Here is a 15,426-nt window from a genome sequence, read left to right as displayed (position 1 = left end):
TGAACTGCTTTGGTTAAGGGGCCACAAGGTGGACAGATCAAAGGACGGACAAATGTGGGCTCTCTCATCCCGTCCCACTGTCTACTTGGTTAACACGTAGGCTAGTTAGATACACTCTGATATTCTGCCTCAGACATGACATAGATTAGTTTGAAAACTGAGCTTCAGGTGTTTTGTTTAATATTCAAAATAATTAGGTCAAGAGATTAGGAATTACCCCCTCTGCTTGTGTTTCATGAAGTGTGAGATCCACTAGTTAACCTTGTGATCATCAGGCCCCCTAAAGCCACGTTATGCATCATCACAGACACAATAGTTGTTGAACTATAACTTAGCAATATCTGGGAATGGATGGAGCGATAGAGGCAGAGGGTGGAATAGTGAGGGAAGGATTGGCATGGAGACAGTACTAATTGAGTTGTCCAGTCGCAGCTCTGCTCATTGAACACTTAATTGGGGGAGAGAAAGGGTTGTGGAATCAATATGGGGAGAGGAACAACATTCTCCTCCACTGAAATCAATCGGGGGTGTGGTTGAGAATGATAACATACCCAATCACAGAAACACGGCCTGATGCTTCCTCTAAGTCAGACCTGATGACAATAAAACTGCTGAAAGACCGTTGTGTCAGGCAGTTATACTCCGAATTCCCCCCACCTCTGATTACATGTAGGGGATTGTGCACTGAAACGTTTTGAATTCCTATGTAGTTTTAGTCCTGAAAATATGAGAATGTTTCTAACAATGAGATCTCACGTTGCAGTGCAGTGAGGGAAAATAATTGATGGAGAATAATATTTTTACTTGTACCAAAAATAGACTTTTCTTCTCGTTCCCCCTTCCTCTGTGTAGTAACCATTTTTTTTGCCCTGTCACTTTGTGATGTATCATCCTTTTATCCGAATCAAGGACGAGGCCAGGTGTCGCATTTTCTCTATGCTGCGGTTGTCCCATCGCCTTGTCACCCTCCGTCCACTAAAACCTTTGCCTCTCTCTCCTGTTATTTGTTTTAAAACCGTCAATCTTTTTATTTTAGTGAGACAAGAGGAAATTAATAGTTTTTAAGCTACTTTTGAACATGTGTTTCACTGGATGTCTGTGGGTGTCTTTATAGGCCAAATAAAACATTTTGGGTATATGGGTTTGTCTCCTCAACCTTACATGAGTAATATGCTTGTTTTGTGAACACCCTGTCCCTTTCCCCTGTATCTATCAGGAATGTGTTAACCTGCCTCATATCGCTGCCTTTGAGAACACAGCATAGGGTGGCATATAGAATCTTGAGATGGACAGACAAACAGACAGACAGGTGCCCTGCCTCTCCTCCCTTTGATGCCCATGAGTGGCTGGCATGCCATGGCATTGAGCTCCATGGGATCTTAGGTGTTATTCTTAGAATATCAAACACCCCCTGACACACATGCAGGCACGCGCACACACACTCCCAAAATGCTACCCTTGCTTAGTGTCTATGGTGTAAAGAATGATTTAACAGAGAACAAAGAATTAAATGTTTGTTGAGTCATATCATTACTGAGAGCTGTATGTCAGAGTCCGGTATGATGTGAATAGAATGTTTGGCGCAGTGTTCAGTCTTGTCTTTTATGGAGATAAGAGCTTGGTTTGGCAACATGGCTGAGTGGTTTACACACTGGACGTTGACACCCAGCCAATCACAACAAAGAGCAGATAGCTTCAACACTGTCAACACGTCTTGCCTTCACAGCCAGGCACAGAACAAAGCCTTCAGCAGACAATAGAAAGGAAACAAATATAGATAGTTTAAGACATACAGGCCATTTCAGAGATCGAGACAGTTTTAGAAGTAGAGCCAGTTTTAAAAGAGCTTGCTGATTGAAAGAGTGTGGTGAGTTCAGAGATATTTCTGTTTCTCAGACATTTTGACAGGTGCATGACGTTAGAGCTGGTCTATTGAAAATATTTTTGGGGTATTTGATGACATCGATAGTGAAATAGGATCTAGACATAAAGCAGACGTTTGATCCACCTCTCTGTCATCTGGGAGTTAGGAGCGGTGGTTGTGAGTGTCATCTTCTGGGAAGGAATCATAATGGTGGAAGGCATCTGTTAATGAGGAACAACAACAGAGTATGGCATCTGTTGGGGATAAGCCGTAATGGAGTAACGCATGAACACCAAAAAGAGCTAGAATGGAGTATGGACAGAGGCTGTTTTATGTGGTCTACACGCATCCCAGATCAGGAATAGGCTGCATGAAAAGAGTATGATGCATTCACTCACTTTGACATCCGAACAGGGAGACAAAGACAGTTGTTTTAACTACCCACATGAGAAAACACTACAGTTTACTATAGAATTCTGTTGTAAACTGTAGTATACTGTAGAGTAGTATACTTTACACTGTAGTATCCTCGATCATGTGTAGTACTTACTATTGAATGTTGTAGAATACTATAGTAAATACTACAGTGCCATCTGCAAAAAACACTGTAGCAAATAATACAGTAATGTCGGCAAAAACACTACAGCTGCAAAAACTCTACACTTTTTTAACTATAGTCAATACTACAGTACTTAATTTGCATACACCCTGCCTAATCCCCTCCCCCAAATCACAATTTCTGCCCTCCATCATTGAGAAACCTACATGCCAATTATAGACCATATATTGTGTTCACAACATGTTATAGAAAATAGCATTTCCTCTAGGAAAAAGCCTCAATTTTTTTTGTCAAAGATAATAAAACAAAAACATGACAGTGAATACTACAGTGTACTACAATCCACAAAAAAACGAAAGTAAATACTACAGTATACTACAATCCGCCAAAACACTACATTAATTCCCTTACATAAAAAGATTACAGTTTTAAAAGTGCAGTAACTGCAGTCGACTGTGGTATTTTGGACGCAGTAACTGCAACATTACTGCAGTAAAAAAAACGTGTTATTTTGGGCGCAGTATTTGCAGCATACTGCAGTTATACTGCACTCTAACTTTAGTTATACTGCAGTGTACTGCAGTTATATTACACTTTAACTGCAATCTTTTTTCGTAAGGGTTACTATAGTATGTACTACAGTTTTCTTTTACTACAGTAGTTATAATATAGTTAACTGTAAATACTACAGTGTACTACCGTGAATACTACAGTAAAATCTGCAAAAACACTACAGTATTTATACCATAGTATACGATAGTATTATTTTCATGTGGGTAACAATAATACTTTGATGGGTTTATTTTCAGCTCTCCATTGATGTTGTGTCTGACTCCTGATCTTTTTCATCTTCTCTTGACTTTCTGTGTTTACTTCCAGACCGTGGTCTCTGAACACTGCGAGAGAACATTTGAGAAGCATTGTTTGGAAAGGAAGGTAAGACTTGTTTACATCTTGTTATTGACTTCTATGAGTTTGTTCATGTCTCTGTGCGTATGCATGCGGTACATCTTTGATGTGAACATCATAAGCCTGTCAGTGGGTGGAGTGGAATCTTCATTGAATCTGATGTTGTACTGGACTGTTGCATAGCTGGTTACACATCTCATGGAGCAGAAATAGCATCAACTCATTAGTATGGCATCACCATGGCTGCTGTAAAGAGACAACTGCACAGCAGGCTACTGTCAACACCACAGCATGTACCATAGGGAATAGTCTATCAGCACCAGACAGAACTCACACATTCAAACCACTTTATTCAGAGTGACATATTTCACCTCAAATACTCTGCTTCTTTGGTGTTAAACCAAAGCCCAGTTGTGTGGACTGAATAGTGTAGGTTTGGGGTTGATTGTGTGGTCTCAGTAAGCGGTGATCGTTGGTTTTAACCACAGCACAACCCCTCTGGTGGACTCATCTGTCCATCTGCCACTCACCATGAATAAGAACGGATCAGGGGCATCAGAGTGGGACAGCCCCCCGGGATTGATGTCCAAGCTAAGAGTTATAAATCAATGACTGAAACAGCAGAACCCTCTGTGGTTTGGGATTCCCTCGGCGCATGGATTTATACCACAAGCGGGGCTGTTATATTCTCATGTTGCAACCAATACTGATCACATACCTGATACATTCACAGCTACATAACACTGTGCTGTTTAAATTGACTGTAGACCTAATGGAAAACCTGTCTCTTTTATACAGATGACACCGAGGTACCATATGAATCTATTCTAGAGCATATGAACAGTTGGGCAGCTGTATGAGCAGCAGTGAACAAATGTAGCCATATGTGCACAGCTGCCTACCTCTCACAGCCTCGTAATCATTTGTAAAAACTACAGCTGACATTAATTGGTCTGTCACCTATATTCACCTACTACTGCCTTCATTCAATAGTTCACTGCAGTGTCACTGAAATGCAGCTCAGGTACATTTCTGTTAGCTAAAGAGTGGCCTGAGAGAAAAGGCTTGACTTTCACTTTCTGCATGTCTGTAAAGCCGGAGAGGAATGACAGGGGAATGATGTCCCTTCGGTGAGTTATTCTGTTTGAAGCCTGATCTCCACATCAACTCCAGGGTGCGCAAGCGGGTACTGTTCACCTCTCCCTCTCTTCCCTTCCTCTCTGCCAGAGGAGTCCTGTGGCAAGGCCGGATAACACTGAGAAAGAAGTCTTAAAGAAACTTTACAAAGGAAGAGATCAGCCTCAGCCACATCAAAACTTTAAAGTGATTTGAGTTTTTATCACTGTCCCTTCACCAAGCCTGGTTGTTTTCTGACTCCAGAAATGTGCCATCTTTACATTTCTTGCAGGCGGTTGCGTAAGGTGCTTTTGATAGCTCACCACAAAGGGCCTCTTCTCTCTCTGCTCCCTGAATCTGACCGTTGTGGTGCTATTCTTTCCTCATAGCACATTCATATCAGATCCCCTCTCATGTCGGAAGTAGCACTCGGTCTGTTTTCTGACCGTATTTAACCAGATCACCACCACTCATCACACTGGTCTGATTCCTCTCTCCATGCCCCTGCTCTCCTCCTGCACACGGATTAAAAGTCAAATATAAAAGTGGTCTGTTGTAGTACGGTCTAATTGATTCTTTCCACTGGATGCATCCAGAATGGGGTGACAGCAGGCCATACCAGGCTTTGTCAACATTGGGCCCGGTGCCCGCCTCTCAGGAAGGCATCTCAGTAAATCCCCTGTGTGTGCCAATGGACAGGCCACACACAGAGGCACCCCTCAGTGTGCCAGCCTGCCAGCCTGGTGTTATGGGACAGACAGACGCAGAAGCAGCTCCTTCTCTTTGTGTCTCTAGCTCTGAGCTCCCATCAGCTGAATGGGAGGCATGAACCAGGAAGGTCTGTGGGAGGGAGGCTGTCAGGTGGTTGATTTAAATGTGTTTGGGGGAGGCACTATGCAGTTTCTCACCTTGTTACTAAGTCTCATCTTACATACACGTTTCTTGAGGGACGGTGCTGAAATGTCTTACATCCGGATTCTCACAAAAGGCTTTTCACCAATCCCCAAGTCTCCTGCTGCTAACATCATCGCTTTAATGTTTACACGCAGTAATGATTAACAACCATTGGGGGCTTATATGAAGCATGAAGTGGTAGCAAATAAACCTTTGCTGCTGCGCTTTCTGGAACCTTCAGTTTAGGGAGCCTTCCATTTGACTTTAAGGATTATACAGTTCCTTTGATTGCTTTTATATAGCAGTCATTAATATTTGAATCCTGCTTTAGTTAAACATAAATCTCTCCCTATAGAAAGGCAGTATATCTTTGTGTATGTTCCTATACACTAAGGATTTATGGCACCTGTCAAACTCATTCCACGGAGGGCCAAGTGTCTGCGGGTTTTCACTCCTCCCTTGTACTTGATTGATGAATTAAGGTCACTAATTAGTAAAGAACTCCCCTCACCTGGTTGTCTAGGTTTTAATTGAAAGGGAAACCCAAAAACCGGCAGACACTAGGCCCTCCATGGAATGAGTTTGACACCCCTGATTTATGGGCTGATTTATGGTGGCTTGAGTTGGCTCCTCCACTCCACATTTTGGTTTTAGTGCTTTTTTCTTGCTCCACACATTAGTGGCACACTGCATTACATGCTGTTCATTACCAGAGGAGATCCATCCGCTACCCTCCTTTTTCTCCATGAGTCTAATTGACCTTTAGCTCAGTGTGATGCACAGTAAAATGTGATAGGCCTTTATTATAATTTCACATGCTTGAATAGCTGAGTGTATGTCCTGTGCCTGTTTTATCACCCATCTGAGCAGAGGGAATGGGGGAATGGAGAGAGCTTATAAAGAGAGGGGCAGGGAGACGGCCATTGGTCTGGTGATTACTTCATTAGAAGGATGGGGCTGTGCTCTACCCGTTGACACTGTGTTAATTAACAGGCAAGGCTGCTGATCTTCATCAAAGCTCATCTAATTCCTATTTAATGGAATGAAGAGAGAGTGGTAATCGAAATGATGCGAGGGGAATATATTAAAAAAATAATAAGACTTCATTGAATCAGCGGTTAAGTATTAATTTATGGCATTATGCAAATGCATTCATTACTGGAAAGGGTTATAGCCTTATGCAAGATTCATGTTTGCATTGTGTCATTACATTGCTTTGTGACATGTAGTTCTGTCTGCGAGTAGGCTAATAGAAATGTGGGCTAGCTAGAGGGCATGCTGTACTGTACCTCCACCACACTCTCTCTCTCCCACTCTCCCTCCCTCCAGAGAGTTAGTGGGTGTAGCAGGGTCAGGAGCACAGCCACAGGGTCCTGACAGCTGTGTGTGGTCGTGACATGGGCCTAATGGATGCCTGATTAGAAATGCAGCAGGAGCCCCACCCCAGACCTGACCTTGACATGGGCTGTGGTTACTTTTGCACTCTGAGCTGGGGGTGGAGGTCGTGGTGGAGGTATGGGGTGGTGGTAATGAGACAACATTAGAGGGGGGGAAAGTCACTCTGGTTCATAGGATTCAGCACACATGTCTCTCTGGATCGTTCTCTGGTCTCCCCCTCAAGTTGTCTTCCTTCCTCAACTTCTTGTTTTTCTCTTTTTCGTGTTGACAGGTGGTTGATACTCGTGTGACTGTGGCACTTGGCTCCCCAATATAGATTACAAGCCCAGCTCTGCAGGGAGGAACAAATGATAGCAATCAGAATGATCCAGAGGTCCACTGATGCATGATCAATCTGAGCCTTCATTAAAAGCCTGCTAGGCAACCCTATGCAATATCAATACTGCAGCGCCACAGAGAGATGTCTAGGCTGTTAGGGAGGGAGGCTGCTGGCAGCCTGACTGACTGCCGTAACACTGTGGGAAGTCAGCCAGAGGATCAGTTAGACTGGAACACTTACCCTCATGTGCCAAAACACAGGTCAGGACAGACAGATGGGGTGTCTGGGCTGCTGCTTTAAGGAGGGGTAGGGATGGCTCTGTACCGTTAGAGAGGGGGACAGTGACTGTTCACTATGGGATCATATGAGTGGAGACAAAGGGTTGTGTGTTGAGTTTATGTTGCTTCACAAGGTGTGTAATTGTACATTATGGACTATTAAGCTACCATTACTATGACTGTGGTCTGTTAGTCACATTTCTGAGCCTAATAGGCAAATAACAAAGATTTTAAAATATTAAAATAGAGCATTACCAAAAACTCAGAGAAACAGTGTTATCGAACCATTCCTGTCAGTGGTTCTCTAACGGGGCTAAGGAGGCATTGGAATGGACATAGGGTGGTTGAAGTCCCTCTCTTTTTCCCCTCTTTATGTTCCTATCTCCCCTCCAGTGTTCACCCCCTGTGTGGTTCTGACAGGGTTTGGGGTGTGTGTTTCTAAGCCAGATAATCTACCGACAAAGGCTAAGAAGGAGAGAGAGAAGAGATGGAGTGAAGAAGAAAATAAGTGGTCTTTGCCTCTCCATTCCCCAAGGGAAAGCTTAACAGCAGATAAGACTGTCCCCACTGCGCCCATGTTCCCATTATCAGGCCCTGTATGAGACATGCAGGCTGGGTTGAGCACTGGAACACTCTGGAGCCGACAGGAGATAATCCTTGTCCCTGTGGGAAGCTGTGGTCGCTACAAGAGCCCCCCTGGGAAGAACATGGGACCCCCAAAGGACCTAGGAGAAGTTGGAGGAGAATCTAATCCAGTATTTTTGAGAGCTCTGCCCAAACTTGTGTAATTCTGTACTGAAGCCTTCTGATATATCTGTAGCCCACCGTGATTTATTCTCCAGCAGCCAGTGGCTGTTTACTGAAAGGCGAAACCAATATTGTCTGTAATCATCATTAAGTCAAGGCCATTAGGAGTGGCCTCTCCCTGCACTAATTTCATGAAGGAAGAGAAATGGGCAGTAATTAAAAGAAAACAAATGACAATATAAACCTCTCTCCTGTGGTGCTCTGACAATGATGGTTGATCTAACTTGATTAATGCTAGTAACCTACTGATAGGAAACTGGAAATAAACAAACATTAAGCAGTGGGGTCTCATGACCATCACTTATGTGGTTCTACCTGTGAGGTTTAAACTGGGATGGAAGCACTTTATTTGCATAGTCCATCTGTAGATGCTCTGCAGACTATCTACAGACTACCAGTAACATTTATTTATCTATTAACCCTAACCCTAACTTTAACCCTTATCTTAACCCTAAAGTTCACCCTTACCCTAACCTTAGCCCTAACCCTAACCTTAACCCTTATCTTAACCCTAAACTTTACCCTTACCCTAACCCTAGCCCTAACTCTAACCCTAACCTTAACCCTTACCCTTACCCTTATTCTAAACCTAACCCTAGCCCTAAACTTAGCAAATAGTTGCTTATCAACAGATAGTTTGTTGATATTATGACCATCTGTAGAGCATCTACAGATGGACTATCCGGACTATCCAAATAAAGTGTGGCCACTGGGATCTATCACGCTCTCTATAATGTGGTTCCACAACTGTAGAGAACATTCCCTTAAAAGTCTCATTAGGTCATTAATTAACGTTTTCATAAGAATGTTCCTGTGATATGCAAGGAATGTTTCTAAGATACCAGAACGTGGTTACCATGTTCTCAAAATATCACATAGTAAAGTTCTAGACACGTGAAATTAAAACATTACACGAACATTCCTGTTTCCTGTTTTCTGTGGGTTAGGAGAATATTCCATTAACGTTCCACCAAACATACACAGAACATGGTTGCCATGTTCTCAGAATATAAGATAGGAATGCTCTAGACACGTTAAATTAGAACTTTGCAGGAACATTTGTGTGTCTTGTTACTGATGCTGAGCCAATCACTGACTGATACTCACACACACACACATTGCTTTTAACGTAGTGTTTTCAACATAGATATTCAACATATATTAACATAAGAATGTGAGACTAGGGTGACTAATGTGAGAATAGGGTCCAGAATATTTTTTTTTTAAACATTCCTTTCTAGGCACTTGTGTAAATCTGAAACAATTTGACAGGTGTAAGCAATGGGGTTAATGCACTTCGAAGTAAATCTCAGCTCTGTTAAAAGTACACTCAAGAAAAACTTGTATTGATTATAGTGATTCATGAGTATCATTAAAACAGGTTTACATACCTCAAAGTACAAAGAAGTGTTTTTGTTTTTGTGTGTTCTCTGTTAAATGTTTGATCAGCCTACATGTTCCTACATGTTAACACGTTTTATTTCTGTAATGCATACAATAACAATGTATTCATACTATGACTCTTACATGTCCATGTGATGTCCACCGCCCTCATATGACGTCTGCTAAAATGTTTTATCTGGTTCGTCAATGACAGACGGAGCACACAAGATTAACTTTGATTCTATACAAGAAAAGGACAACAAAATCCAACTTATTACATGGAATATGCACATTTAAAGAGATTGTCTGCAGATGTGTTTTTTCTGCAAGAGCTACACTTATTTTTTTAATTTAAATGTTGTATTTAAAGAGGAGCTGGGTTGGAGAGGCCTATGCTTCCACCTACTGTAGTAACAGCAGAGATGTAGGCATCCTGATAAATAAGAATACACCATTTTCACTTATATCCCAGCATACGGAATTAGATGTTTCCTAATTTTGAATTGTACCTTATTCTGATGTATCAGATACTTATGTCATGCAATAAAATGCAAATTATTTACTTGAAAATCATAAAATGTGATTTTCTGGATTTTTGTTTTAGATTCCGTCTCTCACAGTTGAAGTGTACCTATGATAAAAATTACAGACCTCTACATGCTTTGTAAGTAGGAAAACCTGCAAAATCGGCAGTGTATCAAATACTTGTTCTACCCACTGTATATATATATTTTCGTAATACTCTAAAATCTCAGGATATAAAATTAACATCAACATTTTTTTTTAGAATGGCAATAGGAAAAAAGAAAAGTGGACAACAACAGCAATCCCTTAAGTGGACCACAACAAATAATAAATACTTAGGACACCTGATAAGTGACAACAAACAACAAATATATAAAGATGACTTTATCCCATTGCTAAGTAACAGGAAAGCAGATCTACTTAAATTGAATAATCTCCCCATAAATCTTATAGTTATAATAAACCTATTTAGAATGGCATGGCTCCCAAACTTTTTAGATTTATTTTCGATAATACCAATTACACCACCGAAGACATTCCCTGAAAAAGTATGCTCTGTCATAACAGAGTTCATATGGGCAAATAAAACTTTTTAAATGTCCCTAAGTCTGAGGGTGGTTTTAATTAACCTTACAGACTTGGAATTGTATCAACTCGCTACCCATGTCTTTTACATGCGACATATTGTAAATGCACTAAAGAGGAATAATAGGTACATATTGAAGATGCGAATGCTCATCTCCAGAATATTTTCATGAAACAGATAATACAAGATCCAATATTCTCCCTAAAAACAAACCCCTATGGAACAATCCTTTGGTAGCTTTTCAGAATTCACTGATAAATTGGTACACATGGATGACGTGGAAATAAGAAATGCAATTATTTCCATGACAGAATTAAAAATACATTTTGGACTGACCAATGTAGACATTTTCAAAAAAATTATATTTGTATTTTTTATTTCACCTTTATTTAACCAGGTAGGCCAGTTGAGAACAAGTTTTCATTTACAACTGCGACCTGGCCAAGATAAAGCAAAGCAGTGCGATAAAAAACAACAACACAGAGTTACACATAACCAAACGTACAGTCAATAACACGATAGAAACATCTATGTACAGTGTGTGCAAATGTATAAGAATAGGGAGGTAAGGCAATAAATAGGCCATAGAGGCGAAATAATTAAAATTGATCATTAACACTGGAGTGATAGATGTGCAGAACATGATGTGCAAATAGAGATACTGGGGTGCAAAAGAGCAAGAGCATAAGTAATAATATGGGGATGAGGTAGTTGGGTCTGCTATTTACAGATTGGTTGTGTACAGGTACAGTGATTGGTAAGCTGCTCTCTCAGCTGACACTTAAAGTTAAAAATGGGAGATATAAGACTACAGCTTCAGTGATTTTTGCAATTCTTTCCAGCCATTGGCAGCAGATAACTGGAAGGAAAGGCAGCCAAAGGAAGTGTTGGCTTTGGGGATGACCAGTGAAATATACCTGCTGGAGCGTGTGCTACAAGTGGATGTTGCTATGGTGACCAGTGAGCTGAGATAAGGCAGGGCTTTACCTAGCAAAAACTTATTGATGACCTGGAGCCAGTAGGTTTGGCGACGAATATGTAGTGAGGGCCAGCCAACGAGAGCATACAGGTCGCAGTGGTGGGTAGTATATAGGTGTTTGGTGACAAAACGGATGGCACTGTGATAGACTACATCCAGTTTGCTGAGCATTGGAGTGTTGGAGGATATTTTGTAAATGACATCGCCAAAGTCAAGGATTGGTAGGATAGTCATTTTTACGAGGGTATGTTTGGCAGCATGACTGAAGGAGGCTTTGTTGCGAAATAGGAAGCCGATTCTAGATTTAATTTTGGATTGGAGATGCAAAGTGAAAATGCTGCCCCCTATCGCTAAAAAGTTAACTGACTTGCTTAGTTAAATAAAATAATAAATCATCTTTCCAATAAATGTCGAGGGTCTTCTTCTGGTGACATGATGATTGATGCTTGCCGGACTTTTTGATAAATAAAACATTCCCGCTCTTATCCATAACAAAATAACTCCTACCCCCACTTTATCTGCGATCTGTTGGCTGGAGCGCATGTGCCAAGACCAGAGTAGGCACATTTGCTATTTAATGCAAGAGTTTTTTGTGACAAAACTATCAGTAGAGTTGAAAACTTTAGATTTGTATTCGCTACACAAATAAAGTACATTTTGGGTGCACTACCTCATCACACACTGATTTTTGTCGGCATCAAGTCAGTTCGGTGGAAACTTATTATCTTTATGCAATTTTAGAATATTCGCATGGAAATATGTTGCCAATTGGATGGAAACCTCGCTACAGGTATAATGTTACCCTAACTAACGGAAACTGCGCACTCAAACATTAGAGGAACATTATGGCTAACATTACAAAAACGTTCTTTTCCCTAGAATTGTTAGCTGGGCTGTTGCTGGTAGCAGGACAAAACCAAATGTATAATCCGTTTAGTTTACATGTGACAAATTGTGGGGGAGCTTTGCTTCTGGTCAATAAGTGCCAATAAGACGGCCCGCTCACTCAGCAGGTTGTCTTGTCGACCAGCTCAGTCACTTGTTTCAGCCATCAGCGTCCGTTCTAGTGAAATAAACCATGGTACCGCACAGTAGGACACGTCCCCCTATGTTAGCTCTCCCTTACACAACAACACAATAGGCTATAGTAGGGGAAAGCAGAGAGCACTCATTGACTCTTAATCAGCTAGAGTTTTACCCACCGCTAGAATAAACCCATCCAGACTGAAACAAAATACTATTTACATTTTCTTCCTCAAGGCCCAGAGATGCGGGGGGGGGGGGGGGGGGGGGGGGGGGTGAACCTGCCTTCGGCACAATCAAGGCTCTGTTTCTGTTTTTGCTACCACCTCCATGTTCTTTTCGGTGTACCACTGGGAGCGCTGAGGGGGACTAAGTGGCCGGGTCACCACACACGGTGGTGGCCTCTGTTGGGCAGGCCCCAAACCTGCAGCGCTCACATCCCACCCTGTTACCGATAGAGAAGACTCCACTGGTCCCCAAGAGATGATGACTGAGTTCACTCTTTCTATTATTCAAAAGCACATCCCTGCAACAACATTGATTACTGAATTACATCAAAATAAGCAAATGTAAATGTGAGAGGTGTCAAAAGCCTGATTTCTTTGTTGTTGTTGAGGTAAGGGACAAGGCAGAGTGATGTCCCTCTAGAATTGTGTTGGTCGAGACAGGGGAAAAACATCTTGATCATTTTGGATCTTCTCGTGTTCACTTCAGTGAGCGCGGCTAGTTAATGAGATGTTTCTCTGTGCCTTTGTACTGTCTATCACACTCCAGCAGAGTGCTGTTTGAAGTCTGATATGCTGTGTCTTGTGTGTATTGTACATTTCTAGTCCACAGGGGTCTGTCTGAGCTCTTTGTTATCATGAACGGGTCTTTTGTCTTTAGTGAGACCATTTCACATTCATCTCCTCCTCATTTATCCAACAACCCAATCATCGGCCATCTTATCTCTCCCTGTCTCATCAGAGGAATTAAAGCAATTATGTATAATATGGATGTTTGGAGAGGGGGATGGTGTTTGTTTGGTGTGTGCGTGTGATACTCACAATTCTCCTATAACAGCCAGACCACATCACCAACTCCTGTTCCTCTTTTTTTTTTATAGAAAAACAAACCCGTTGCAAGATTAATGATGTGTTAGGTTCTAAACGTATACACATCCACGTCTCACTGTCTGTGTCTCTCTCTCTCTGACTGATATGGAGAGTTGTGGATGAGTGCCCCTGTGCTGCACAGAGTGGTACAAGCAGGAGAAAACACTCTGCCTGATGTTTCCACCGACACACACACACACACACGCACACACACACACACACACACACACACACACACACACACACACACACACACACACACACACACACACACACACACACACACACACACACACACACACACACACACACACACACACACACAGGGACTGTCCAACACATAAACAGCCATTATTATTATTAGCACTGCAGTATAATCACTCCTTTAAAATTATATGTATTTTGCCCAGTGTGATTGATGGCATGCAAGGGTTATGTATTTTGGGACGGGTGCGGGTTCTCTGCATTGACTTTGTAAGGGGTCATCGTTTTAGCGGTTATCGCATTAGTGTTCATTGATTGAGAAGTCATTGATTTACACATAATTGTCTTTATAATCCATCTGCAGCTGACTCGCCAGTATGTTTTTGTGTTGCAGCTTTATCTTATTGTACGTCTCAACACCAGACTTTATGAATAGTGTGATGTCTGGATGCCATGGCATATACTATGTGATAATGCATGGATGTGTGAGTGGAGAATAGATTATGAATAGCAATCACTGCACCTCTCGATACAGTAGCTACACATTATCATGCAAAATGGGGTTCCAGTTCTGTACAGAATTCAGCATCCCAATCTCCACCCATCCCCCTACACACCAAATCATCCTCCAAACATACTCTCTCCCCTCAGAGAAAGAGTTACTCTAACATAGAGGCGGGACGTTTCAGAATTTGCATCTGAATACCAACTTTTGTTGGTAAATTCAAGGGTCCTTGGAGAGTTTTCAAATTCTGTCCAGATGCAGCTTTTACAATCCAATGGGAACAAAGTCACACATTCTCAAAGCCCTGCCAGGCTCAATTATGACCAAAGGAATCTGTGTGATAGTGTTGTCAATAGGCTGCATTCAGGACTGGGATACGTGTTTGACATTCTTAGGTGTTTCATTAGTTTGTTTTTACTTGTTGAGTATCATGTGGATGAGTGGAGAACTTGAGTGTCACGAATGTGAAATGGACAGTGGAGTGTTCTATTTTATCCCATTTCATTTGACTCTATTCTATTCTATTTGAAATCCTTGCACTGGGAATCTAGTAAAAAAAAATGCCTGAAGCAGACATTCTCATGCTTTGTTCTATCCAGACTATTCCTTGAGCTGTCTCTCTCTCTGATCCCTTTTATATCGAGACAAAAACCCGCAATCTTTACCATACCATCTTCTTTATACCGCCTTTTCTTTGTATCTGAAAGGTGTAGCTGGTAAGAAAAACTATACATTAAATTCCCCTCTGGACCTAGTGATCGTTGCGGTATTTTCTTTAAAAATTCATCTTACGGCTCTGTGAGAAAACCGATCTGTGAAAACGTGTCCTGGTTTTGGGACGCTCACTTGGGTCAACCAATGGCTACACTCTATTCGCTTGAGAATATCACCGGTAACTTCTCTTCGCATGTTTTGCTCCGACCATTTACTGTAGATACGGTCTGCCGCTACTAAGTCAGTTGGCGAGGACGTTTTCTAGCAAG

The 15,426-nt window shown here is 41.7% G+C and overlaps 1 protein-coding gene across 1 annotated transcript in view; it reads left to right on the top strand.

Annotated features, from left to right (window-relative positions):
• The first annotated feature begins 1,717 nt into the window (after positions 1–1,717).
• LOC139414272 (extracellular sulfatase Sulf-2-like) overlaps positions 1,718–15,426 on the top strand; it is a 49,154-nt gene continuing 35,445 nt past the window's right edge. The window contains exons 1-2 of the mRNA XM_071162175.1: positions 1,718–1,867; positions 3,303–3,359. The gene's annotated coding sequence lies outside the window, so the exon portion shown is untranslated. The remainder of the gene's footprint in view (positions 1,868–3,302; positions 3,360–15,426) is intronic.

Source organism: Oncorhynchus clarkii, chromosome 7 (genome assembly GCF_045791955.1).
Source record: "Oncorhynchus clarkii lewisi isolate Uvic-CL-2024 chromosome 7, UVic_Ocla_1.0, whole genome shotgun sequence".
Taxonomy (NCBI): Eukaryota; Metazoa; Chordata; class Actinopteri; order Salmoniformes; family Salmonidae; genus Oncorhynchus; species Oncorhynchus clarkii.
Note: the sequence above shows the minus strand (reverse complement) of the source record. Positions and strands in the feature narration are given on the sequence as shown.